This window comes from Etheostoma spectabile, chromosome 20, assembly GCF_008692095.1.
Source record: "Etheostoma spectabile isolate EspeVRDwgs_2016 chromosome 20, UIUC_Espe_1.0, whole genome shotgun sequence".
Classification (NCBI taxonomy): domain Eukaryota; kingdom Metazoa; phylum Chordata; class Actinopteri; order Perciformes; family Percidae; genus Etheostoma; species Etheostoma spectabile.
Window position 1 is genome coordinate 10,551,644 of NC_045752.1, and position 12,532 is coordinate 10,564,175.

At 34.1% G+C, this 12,532-nt stretch overlaps 1 long non-coding RNA gene across 1 annotated transcript in view; it reads left to right on the forward strand.

Annotated features, from left to right (window-relative positions):
• Positions 1 to 12,532, forward strand: part of LOC116669904 (uncharacterized) — a 23,078-nt gene that overhangs the window by 8,054 nt on the left and 2,492 nt on the right. The window contains exon 2 of the long non-coding RNA XR_004326909.1: positions 10,105 to 10,108. This is a non-coding gene — a long non-coding RNA (uncharacterized LOC116669904). The remainder of the gene's footprint in view (positions 1 to 10,104; positions 10,109 to 12,532) is intronic.

Here is a 12,532-nt window from a genome sequence, read left to right on the forward strand (position 1 = left end):
ATCTAACTTTTTGTGACATATTATACAAATGTCTACTTTGTCATTTGATGCCTTTTGAAGATTTTTCCATCTTTCCTTGGCTTATTTATGCACATTAATACCAATTTTTACCTGGGGTGCCCAAACTTTCGAGCCCCACTGTAGATACTGAATGTGCGGCACCAAACTGTGGTTCACAGAAGCATGTCACCACTGTCAAATGTGCTGTACTGTTCAACAGACCCAGCAGGCAATTAGCTTGATCATCACGTCTAACTGGACGTGTTTTTGCACATGAAATTTTCATAACCAACTGTCTAGGCATCCACTTTTCTGAATGTCAGCATCACATGTGGCTATGCATTGTTGAGGATGTACACATGAAATGCTAGATGCATGTCACCGAAACCGTCAGCGAAATTGAAATTATGATGTGTTTTAGACATATGGTTTGTATGTACATTAGAAGGCACTCAGCCATCAACCTTTTAATATCGAGTTGAAGAACAATCAGTTTACCAATCCAAATGACTGAATGTTACACTAAGGCTCTCCATCCTATCAAAAGGAGATTGCCAAGGAAAGTGTGTCTACAGAATAACGTGTTCATTTTTTCAGATTATTCATTGCGGTGAATTATGCAGTTTTTTTGTCATTCCTGTATATTTCTCTGGTCTACATAGTATGTCACAGTCTTTGTACATTTCGATACATTTGGTGATAGTATACATGTCCATTCACGAGACCGAGGTAAATAAACTTCAGACCTTGTCGGATATAACAGGTTAAAAAAAACTTCTCTTCGGATGTATGAAAATACTTTGCTTTGAGAAATAATTAATATCTGATATTGTTTTTCTACAAAGAAATTCAATAACTCAGTAAAAATCCACATCATGCTAGTGTCAGTTGCATATTGGACCATGACTGACATCTTGGTTTTTTGTTCATTAGGTTTTTTGTTTTTTTGTTCATTAGGACACACTATTGGTCAAGAACAAGTTGGCCAGATAATTTAGTTATTATTCAATTACATCATTCATCTTTGAGATAATATACAACACTAATGTAAAACGGCTTTAAACTAGGAACAGAAGTTTTCACATGCACTAAAAATGACAGCAGACTCATATGCATCATATTGCCATTTACCCTCCAGGATATCTACACATCCCTTATGGGTTCAATGATATTACCTTGATGCAGGGTGTTTCTGTTGTCATTTTATAAAAGTGGACAAAGGCTGTGTTCCTCTGGGTGAAGCTAAAGTTGATCTCACCGGCTGAATCTGGGAGGAGGGGACTGCTGAAGATTTATGGTCTCTGGAGATAACACAGTTAAATCCCTCTGTGAAGCTTTTTGGCATGCTTCATCCCTCCTCACTGCAGTCAGAATGATGGATTATGCTGCTATGTGAGGAGGCCGAGGAGCGAAGGCTGGACGACAACAGCAAGGACGAGACATTTAGTCTGATTGCCCAGGCGGGATTTTGTCGATATTATCTTAGGGGCTGTCTCACTCTGTCTCAACCGCTCTGAATTTAGGTTATTTCAGGCTGTTTATTGTAACAGATGTTCTTGAACAATTTCCTCTGCAGATATTTTATTTCTACTGCAGCATCAGGGTGTTGACAGAAACATGACTACATATTAATACTAAACAACCATGCATATGATAAGATGAACAATGTTTTGAGCTACAATACAAAATGCCACTCTCCACTGTTTATAAAGGGTTGTTAAGTTTAATATTTCAATGAATGGTAAATAAATAATTTAGCAGTGCTTTTTAGATCACTAATAGGAAATTAATAATAGAGTAACAGAAGGATCCTCAAAAGATAATTCTTCCAGTGTGTCTGATGTTTCTCTTAACTGCATTAATTTGCACTAATCAAAGATGTATTAAGTTAAATGTCTAGTATTTTTTCAGTCTTTGTCCAGATTTACTAAAAGGCAGCTGGCAGTAGCTCAAGAAAGTACAAACATGAGAGTGGTATCAATCTTCTCATCTAACTCTTGTTGAAAATAATGTCAAAACGTTTGATGATGAGCAAGTTATTTTATTATTGTAGTTCTGCATGGGTATTTCTAATCATTTGCTTGAGGGAATATTAATCCTAATCTCCGTAATTCCCCCTGTGCCCCTTTGAGCATCATTCATGATGGCCCGTTTGTCCTTAGATCCAGATTGATTTGCTTAGTTCATTAAGATGGTATAGGTGCAGGGTCACTCTAATTTCTCTAATGGTCACTGACTCAGCAAAAAGGAGTTTACAGAGAATCCATGCTCACTGATAGCTTAGTCCCAAAGGAGTTTTCTGAAACACGAAATGGTCCCGAGCACCCGCTGTGCAGCAACCACTGACCAATGACACCTGGTGGGGTCTCTTATGTGCAATATTTACTGGCATTAACATTAATCAACATTGACTATACTATTTGTTCAAAGAGTCAATAAACAGCTCTCCCAGAACCTAATCAATCAACCAGTAAGCAAAAGAAGATTTAGGGAAATATTGCTATATCTTATTGTTGTGTTGTCTTTGTCCTCATGGAAAGTACTTAGATTCATGGCGGCAGGCTAATGCTGTCACCTCAGGAGCAAGAGTGAACTTAAAACCTTCACTACATAATTTACATTAAGAATATCATGTATAAGTTCCAATCAATTTTCATTAACTTTAATAAATAATGGCTGGTAAGATTGTTACCCCTCCACACTGCTGAATCTGAAGCACTAGAATATTAGTATGATGGAGTTTTTTGATGTGTTTTTTATCATTGCATGACACAGATTGTCTTTATTCTGCAGAAACACTAGTTTCATAACATGTTGTAATCATTGTTCTGGTGCATATATATTTATACTGTCTTAAATAAATGTTACAATAGACACCATTGTGTGTTTGCAGAAAATCTGTTGTTACATTTGAGTGTTACTAATTTCAATGAGTTTCACTTTAGCTGAATCCAGGATTAGTATATTTACATGGCTTTCGTGGGAGTATAATGGTGGTGTTATATGTATTCCTTTTTTCTATTACAAGATATTATGTTGTTTACCATCATTTTACAGCTGTTACCAGAGTGCCATCCTCTGGTCAACCTGCTAATTGCATAACTAGGACCATTCCCACAGGCACAGAAATAAATAGCGGAAAGAAGTTTTACAGAGTTTTCTCAAAAGTGTTCAAGATGGAAAAAAAGCAGTCTTGTTATGGTTTGGTGGGTTTTGCAAATATTTTTGGACGGAATGTCTTCTTCAGGATGTAGATATTCTCAACTGGTTGATGCACATTACAGAAGGACCATCAAAGGATAACTTTGTCAGTTTGTCTGCTGTTTCTCTTAACTGCCTTCATTTGCACTAGTCAAAGATATATGGATTTTTAAATTCAATGTTCACTTATGCAAGAAACATTAATGTCATATTCACAGAGATGTTGTCATTTGTAATGGTAGTTTTCTAGGTTTCAATTTAAGGAAATCAGATAACTGCCTCTAGATGGACCCAAGAGTTGTTGTGTTGCCTGCATACTACTGCTTTACAGGGCTTCCAAACACCAATTTTTCTTTCTGGTGTTTTTTTGTTTTTTAACAGTTTAAAAAATGACACTTTGATCACTTTAGCAGCATCGGAGAAACTGTGCATGATCTTGTGTTTCTTCTGTGAAATGGGATTATTATTCATTAAAAAATCTTTTGTTTAGAATACAAGAAAATTAAAATTTAAACAACACAACTAAAAAAAAACACCATGCACTTTCTTTGTGAGACTGAATTTGAATTTGTGTTTGTTGCACATATCCATACTTTACCAAATTTGTCATTTTCTAATTGTATAGGCTTTGTCAAAACTGTGATTATATCTCAGAGAAATGTATTGCACACTAAGAGTGAACCTAAACCTAGGCTACTAATGTCCTACTGTTGCACTTGTACATTTTGAGTTTACACACACTTTGCTGCTAATTTGAGATTGCATCAATCTAGTTGTAGTTCTGAGACTACTGTTATGAACTCATTAACACCAGACAGCTTCCTGTATAAATGCTAATTTGGTATGTTCATATTTATATGACCAATAAAAATGGTTGTTGTGATTGTAATTTAAATGAATGAATAAGGCTTTGTTGACAGGCCGTGAAGAGGTACTGAGGTATTGAAGAGGTATTGAAGAGGTCACTTTGCAGAGATGGCCCAGCTGCAGTAAACTAACTGTGCCCACATGTTTTGAGTATTACTGCACAAACAAGGTGTTTTATTATCACATGTACAACAACAGTATACTGGCCAGTATAAATGAATTCTATGCCACCTTATAATGCAACAGTAATATTGCCATGGCATGAATTTAACATGCAAGTCTAAGGGAAGGTGGTCAACTTTCTCTTGAAAGAATTTAATTCAGAATGGCAGATACACTCTGTAAGACAGAGTATTCAGTGCCTGGCTAAAGAGGCTGTCTATTTATACCTCCCTTAGGGGATTCAAATCTAAAGCTTTTTAAATTTTACAAACTGGAATGAGAGCTGCTTCAACTCCCATAAAAACAGATAACGACGGGTGCATAAAACATGGTATTAAAGATTGAATTAGGTTAAATCCTAGTGCTTTATGCAGACTTTATTCTCCTTAAATAAACACCTTTCTTTGGTTTGTAACACATGTTAAAAAGTCAGTTCTATTCCTCTTTCTTCTGTATACATTTGTTAAATTAACTATGAACCCTATGACCTTATATTCAACAGCAGATTAACCTTTATCTGACTTTCTTATCCAGAAGTCTAATGATTAAGTTATCTCAGAAAGAAATGTTGCCTCTCACTCCTCAGCCTGCTGCATCAGTGCTCACTGTGGATTGACCCGGCATTCTTACGCATGCCAACATTGCATTGGCACCTCACAAAAACATTTACTGGCAGGGTGAGTTAGGGTGCTCCAACTATACAATAAGATCGCATTTCCCAACTACTTTCTGGGAACTGAGATTAGGCGTGATTTAATGTTATAGCAAATTGCCAAGTCTCAAAGAGACAACATCTGTCTATAAAGCATGCTGCATATGGAACACATTGATCACTTCAAAATGATAAATATTTCTTATGACAGACTGTAATACATCTGTATAATTGCGCAAGTAACCCAGATATACTGTAGTCTATAGCCTGGTCATTAGAGATATTTCAATCAGGAAAGACTTTGTTGCAGATATGCAAAGATGTATTATACATGTACATAATAAGAAATAAACAGAGTGGGATTAGACTCCATAGTTAAAAATATTTTAAAGGTATAGAAGCCAGACATATTCCCCCAATGGAGCCTAAACACTGGTGATGGTAAAGAGAGAACCTGGAGACTGAACAAAGCAGCTGTCTGATGGAAAGGAACTCAGGTTGCAGGGGCTGACATTTGCCTGAAAAGACAGCTGATAGCAAAGAGGGAAGACATTTAAAGCAGGATGTCATGCTGTGATTGGATCACGGCATGGTTGATTTACTGAAAAATGAACACCTTTTAACAGCTGAATAGTTTTAGGGAGAGATGATGGTAGTGTGTAAGCCAGCAAATTATGGTGGTAGACCGGTAGCTAGAGAGGTGCCCGTTCACCTCCTGGGCACTGCCAAGGTGCTCTTAGGCAAGACATCAAAGCCCCAAGCAGGGGCGCCTTTCTATGGGCAGCCCCCTCATTCTGACATCTCTCCATTGGTGCATGTATAGGTACAGGTACAGTGTGTGTAATTCAAGATTGTGAGTAATGTGTGTAATGACAAGAGTGAAAACACTGTAATTTTCCCTTACGGAATTAATAAAGTATACATCATTAGTATTGTTGTTATTATTGTTATTATTATTATTGTTGGTGGTAGAAGTTTACCTAAAAGTCTTCCTGAAGGAATATGCGCTGAGCTTCATTAGATGGACATAATATATACCCAGATGAGAGGTTGGAATTTTTCCAAATAGCAGGATTTCTCACAATTCAATTGGTGATGCTTGTAGACTGTAAATACGCATTCACATCACAGACTTCATTTATGTCCTGGCTTCAGGGCGCGCCCATTTTCAAAATTCATACATGTTAGGACTATAGTCTAAGACAGTTCAGAAAATATTAGTAAACATGAACAACTCTCTCAATAATCCAAAAACTAGAGTGCTAAAATCAAATGAATCGATAAAAGCCATTAAAAAGTCATGGTATAGTGTGTCAAAAAAGGTGATAATTCATAGTGTAGTATGTTGAAAAAAGTGATAAAAAGTCATTGTACAAAAAGTCAAAAAAAGTGATAAAAAGATATAGTACAGTATGTCAAAAACAGTGATAAAAACTTAATAGTATAGTATGTTGAAAAGGGGATAAAACATCATAGTATAATAATTAAAAAAAAGTGATCAAAAGTCATGGTACAACATGTTGAAAACAGTGATAAAAAAATAATAGTATAGTATGTTGAAAAATGTGGTAATATACAGCATGTCAAAAAAAGTGATAAAAAGTCACAGTATAGTATGTTGAACAAAGTGATAGTTATAGTTTAGTATATAAATAAAAGTGAAGTCATAGTATAGTGTGTCAAAAACAGTGATAAAAAGTCTTAGTATAGAATGTCGGAAAAAAGCCATTAAAAAGTCATAGTGTAGTATGTTGATGAAAGGTGATAAAAAGTAATTGTGCAGTATATTGAAAAAATTGAGAATAAAGTCTAAGTATAGAATGTCAAAAAAAAGTGATCAATCTATCAGTGATAGTTGAGTATGTATTAAAATTGACAAAAAGTCATTGTGTAGTATGTTGTAAAAATTTACAAAAAGTCATAGTATGGTATGTTGAAAAAAGTGATAAAACAGTGATAGCAAGTAGTCCTAAAAAGTGATAAAAAAAAGTCATAGCATGACAAAACATGTGGTAGTATAGCATCTGTTGAAAAAAGTGTTAAAAAGATATAAAAAAAAGTGGGACACAATTGTGAAGTGGAACGAAATCTATTGGATATTTTAAACTTTTTTAGCAAATAAAAAACTGAAAAGTGGTGCGTGCAAAATTATTCGGCCCCCTTGCGTTAATACTTTGTAGAGCCAACTTTTGCTGCGATTACAGCTGCAAGTCGCTTGGGGTATGTCTCTATCAGTTTTGCACATCGAGAGACTGAAATTGTTGCCCATTCTTCCTTGCAAAACAGCTCGAGCTCAGTGAGGTTGGATGGAGAGCGTTTGTGAACAGCAGTTTTCAATTTTCACCTGGATATGTTTATTTGTGAACCATTCCTTTGTAGATTTTGCTGTATGTTTGGGATCATTGTCTTGTTGGAAGATAAATCTCCGTCCCAGTTTCAGGTCTTTTGCAGACTCCAACAGGTTTTCATCCAGAATGGTCCTGTATTTGGCTGCATCCATCTTCCCCTCAATTTTAACCATCTTCCCTGTCCCTGCTGAAGAAAAGCAGGCCCAAACCATGATGCTGTCACCACCATGTTTGACAGTGGGGATGGTGTGTTGAGGGTGATGCACGCACCAAGTGATAAAAAGACATAGTATAGCATGTCGAAAAAGTCATAGTATAGTATGTCCAAAAAAGTGATAAAAAAGTCATACCATAGGATGACAAAACATGTGGTAGTATAGTACATGTTGAAATAAGTGATAAAAAGTCATAGTATGTTGAAAAAAGTGATATAAAAGTCAAAGTACAGTATATAAAAAAAGGTATTATTATTTTATATTAAAGTTAATATATCGAAGTCATATGTTGAAAAAAGTAATAAAAAAGTTGAACTGTACTATATAAAAAAGTTCTAAAAAGTCACAGTGAATAGTATGTCAGAAAATGTTATAAAAAAGTAATAGTATAGCATGTTAAAAAAGCCATAAAAAAGTTGTAGTATAGTTTGTTGAAAAAAGTGATTAAAAAGTTATGTAGTATGTCAATAAAAAGTAATAAAAAGTCATAATATAACATGTCGAAAAAAGTGATAAAAAGTCATAATATAACATGTCGAAAAAAGTGATAAAAAGTCTAAGTACAATATATAAAAAATGTGTACAAAGTCATACTATATCATGTAGAAAAAGTGATAAAAAAGTAGTATAATATTTTGAAAAAGTCATAGTATAGTACGTTGAAAGAAGCCATTAAAAAGCCATAGTACAGTAAGTTGAAAAAAATGATAAAAAAAAGTCAAAATATTGCACGTCAAAAAATGTGGTAATACAGAATTTTGAAAAAATTGATAAAAAGTCATGGTATGTTGAAAAAAAGTTATAAAAAAGTCAAAATACAATACATAAAAAGTTTTAAAAAGTCATATTATGTAGTATATCAAAAAAATTATAAAAAAGTCACAGTATATTATGTTGAGAAAAGTGATAAAGTCATTGTATAGTAGGTCGAAAAAAACATTAAAAAGTCATTTTTTTGTTGAAAAAGTGATAAAAAAGTCAAAGTACAGTGCGTCAAAAAAATTGATAAAAAAGTCATAGTATAGTATGTCGAAAATTGTCACAGTATAGCATGTCAAAAAAAATGATCAAAAAAGTCATTGTTTAGCATGTCATAATAAAAGCCTTCAAAAGCCATAGTATAGTTTGTTGAAAAAAGTGATTAAAAAGTCATGGTATATTTATTCGATAAAAAGTGATACAAAAAAGTCATGGTGTAATAAGTTGAAGAAATCTAAGTAAATCATGTAGAAAAAAGTGACAAAAAAAGTCATATTTTCTGTCATGTATCGAATAAAGTGATAAAATAGTTAAAGTTTAGGATGTTAAAACAGCGATTAAAAGTCGTATTATAGTTTTTTGAGAACATTTTTTAAAAAGTCATGGGATAGCATGTTGAAAAAAGTCATGTTGAAAAAGGTGACTCACAGCAACACAACTTTTCTGTTTGTATGCTTCATTCTTGTAATGGAGGTCTTCAAAACCAATTGAAACATACAGGGTTTTAACACACATTCTGTCTTTTAATCATTCTCTTATGCCTCTAAGCTATCTGGGCTGACACAAGCACTAGGTTTATGGCATACATATACATATTTTAGTGTATGGGACCTCAAAACCTAATGAAAGTTCCCAGATTTGAACACACAACAGTTTGTCTTCCATCCAGTCACTTATCACCATAACCTGACTGAAGTGACAGAGGTGTGCATGGTTTTGGCATATTTGTCTATTTCACTTGGTAAATTGGAGCTCAAAACTGTCTTAAACATACAGGATTTGAACACTGAACCATCTGTTTCCCAAGCTTTTTCTTATTGCCCTAGGCCAACTGTCCGGCAACACAATTCTACGTTTTTGACCCAATTGTCTCTTTCACTTGGTTAATTAGACCTCAAAACATTTTTAAACATTTGGGATTTTAACCCTAAAGCTTCAACACTCAACCTTCTGTCTTCCAAACATTTGCTTATCACTCTAAGCCATGCATGTTGAAAAATGTGGTAGTATATAGCATGTCCAAAAAAGTAATAAAAAATCTTAGTAAAGAATGTCAAAAAAAGTGATAAAAAGTCATAGTCTAACATGTCAGCAAAGTTATTAAAAGTCATAGTATAGTATGTCAAAAAAAGTGAGAAAAAGGGTCAATGTATAGTATGTTGAAAAAATTGATAAATAAGTGACAGTATAGTATGTATATAAAAGTGACAAAACGTCATTGTATAGTATGTTGAAAAAACTGATAAAAAAGTCATACTATAGTATGTTGACAAATGTGATAATATAGAACGTTGAAAAAGCTAATAAAAAGTCATAGTATGTATATAGTATGATGAAAAAAGTGATAAAAAAGTCATATTTTTTATCATATGTTGACAAAAGTGATAAACTAGTCAAGTATTTTACGTCAAAAAACAGTGATAAAAGAGTCATAGTTTAGCATGTCAAAAATAGTCATAGCATAGTATGTCAAAAAAAGCCATTAAAGGTGCAACATGTAATACTGACAGCTAGTGTTTAAAATAGTTACTACAGTACAAATTCAAAATACTGGAGAGAGTCGTCTCCTCCACCCCTTCCTCCCCAGACTCGAGGTTCACAATGGTTGCCAGGCTGAGACCGCAGCACTCACAACAATTTTGCTAGACGCTTGTCTCACATAAATTACTTCACTGCACAGCGGAGTAGCTGTGAGTAACGTTAGATGCTGGCTATGTTGACAGTCATAAAAGCCCATGCTCACGCGGAGCTATGTTTCCACCCAACAGACACACTTCCTACACTTCATGGAATCAAAATTACAAAAGGTGAAAATACTGGCACTAGCATTTTTTTCAGAAAAGATAGTATTTCAATTTTTCTGATTACGCATTTGAGTCATTTTTGGATTTATTACAGTAAATATATTACATAGTATAGTTTGCTGAAAAAAAGTGATTAAAAGTCATAGTATACTATGTTGAAAAAAGTGATAAAAATGTCATGGTATAATATGTGAGGAAAAAGTGATAGAATAGTCAAGGTATAGTACGTTGAAAAAGCTATTAAAAGCCATAGAATAGGTTTTTTTTTTAAACGTGATTAAAAAGTCGTAGTATAGTACGTCAAAAAACTGATGAAAAAGTTAAAGTATTGAAAGTTGAAAAAGTCAGAGTATGGTATGTCAAAAAAGTGCTATGTTTTTTGCATATTTGTCTCTTTCACATAGTGTATAGGCCCTCAAAAATTAATGAAACTTCTTAGATTTAAACACTCAACATTTTGTCTTCCATCCATTCTTCCACCATAAGCAAACTGAGCTGACAGAGGTTTGCATAGTTTTGGCATATTTGTCTATTTCACTTAGTAAACTGGAGCTCAAAACTTTTGTAAACATACCTGATTTGAACGATGAACCTTCCAATCTTTCTCTTATCTCCTTAAGCTAACTGCCTGAGACACAAGTTTGTATTTTTGGCCCATTTGTCTCTTTCACTTAGTTAATCAGACCTCAAAACATTCTTAAACGCTCAACCTTTTGTTTCCCAATCACTCTCTTATCAGTCTAAGCGATTTGACTTGTCAGAAGAGATCCTGATTTTGGCACATTTGTCTTTTTCACTTAATATATTGGACATAAAGTATCGTATGTCGAAGAAAATTATTTAAAAAAAAAATCATGATATAGCATATCGAAAAACTCATGATATAGTATGTCGACAAAAATGACATAAAGGCCAGTAGAATAGAATTCTTTAAAAAAAAGTTAAATCATTTGTACATAGCATGTCAAAAAAGTAACAAAAACATCATTGTATAGTTTGTCAAAAAACTGTTAAAAGGTCATAATATATATAGCATGTCAAAAAAAGTGATTGAAAAAGTGCAAGCTCCACATGCAAGCTCCACACGTAAATGACAGTCATAGTGCAGTATGCTGAAAGTATAGTCGAAAAATTGATTTGAAGAAAAGTTATAGTTTAGAATTTTGAAAAAAGTCATAGTATAGTATGTCAACCAAAAGTGATGGAAAAGTCATGGTATATTCAAAAAATTAAAGTATGGTGAAAAAAAATATTAAAAAAGTAATTTAAGTATTTAGTATTTAAGTAAGTTTTAAAAAAACTGATAAAAAATCATAGTACACTGAAAAAAGTCAGAATATAGTATGTTGAAGAAAACGCTAAAAAGTCATAGTTTAGTATGTTGCAAAACGTTATAGCATAGTCTGGAAGAACATGCAGACTCCACACAAAAAGTCCCAGCCTAGACTGGGAATCAATTCAGGGGGAGCATCTTCAGTGACTACTTGCTTAACATTGTGTCATAGTATATCATGTCAAAATTAGTCATAGAGAGATTAACAAAAAAAAAACGGTAATCTTCACACCTTTGATGAAGCCTGAAAAAAAAAAATGTAAATATTTATTTATATGTATAAGAAGTGGAAGAAGCTTGAAGAGGATTTGAAGATTACTCCACCGACTTTCAATGTAAAAAGAAAAAAAGCTTATTGTTTTAAAAACTATGAATGGTGGAGAAAGGTTGAATACGCACAAATGTCCTTGAGAGCAGAACAGTTTGATAATGTGCACAACACAGTTTTTTGTAGCTGAAAGTATGTAGAAGTAGTAGATGACTGATGACACACAAAAAATCAGCTGTCAATTGTGCCATCTTGGCATTTAGAATAATTCAACAGTGCACATGGAACAGTGAATACCCATTCCCCTGTGCCTCTCCATTCAGAAATGTGTTCATTTCATTTTTGACGATTCCTATAGTATCACTCTCACAAGCTAAGCTATTACATGTAACTCAGCAGTGTGAACTGCATACTGTATTGTATGAGTACTTATTTCCCATGCTGTAGTTTCTGATGTCTCCCAGCTGTTCAACATCTGCAGATTTGTGTTTCCTGCCCAGAGTAAAAAGGTCTGTCTATTCATGAGCACATTTCCCATGCTTGCGTGCTCAGCCTGATCCTGTTGCTTCCATGCTCTGTGCACCGTCTCTGAGGCCTGCAATCTGATCCTGGACCCAACGAAGTGCACAACACAGATCTTGTAGCTCACCGTCCACAGTGCCACAAGGCCTACTGTTTAATAGTCATGATATATATCCACCCC